Genomic DNA, 437 nt, shown 5'->3' on the forward strand with positions numbered 1-437 from the left:
ACTGTATCTGAAAGGTTAGAGAGTTGCAGATCTCTTTAATTAGATCAGTCAAATATTTGTAAAAATATATTTATTCTCACATTTGAAGTACTTTAAAGAAATTGTTAAACAAATGGGAGTCTGTAAACAAGAATGACTGCTATCTTTAAAACTCTGCATTGTTTCTGTGAAGGACTAGAGAGAATGTGTGTCAATATAAAACACAGATGAAGCTCCTGTAGAAAAGTTTCTCTTCTCTCTTTGTGTCATTAGTGTAAGATCAGGATCACATGTGTCTGTGAAGAGTGACCGGTCAAACCATGGTGACATACCAAACTTCAGTGAGGAAAAAACATCTATCAAAAGGTATTTATTATCTTTGATATTATAATGTAGTGTTGGCTTATTTCTCCACTAAGATGCTTGTGATAGAAATGAATGGAATAAAACAATAAATC

The sequence above is a fragment of the Cyprinus carpio genome, chromosome B22 (genome assembly GCF_018340385.1).
Source record: "Cyprinus carpio isolate SPL01 chromosome B22, ASM1834038v1, whole genome shotgun sequence".
Taxonomy (NCBI): Eukaryota; Metazoa; Chordata; class Actinopteri; order Cypriniformes; family Cyprinidae; genus Cyprinus; species Cyprinus carpio.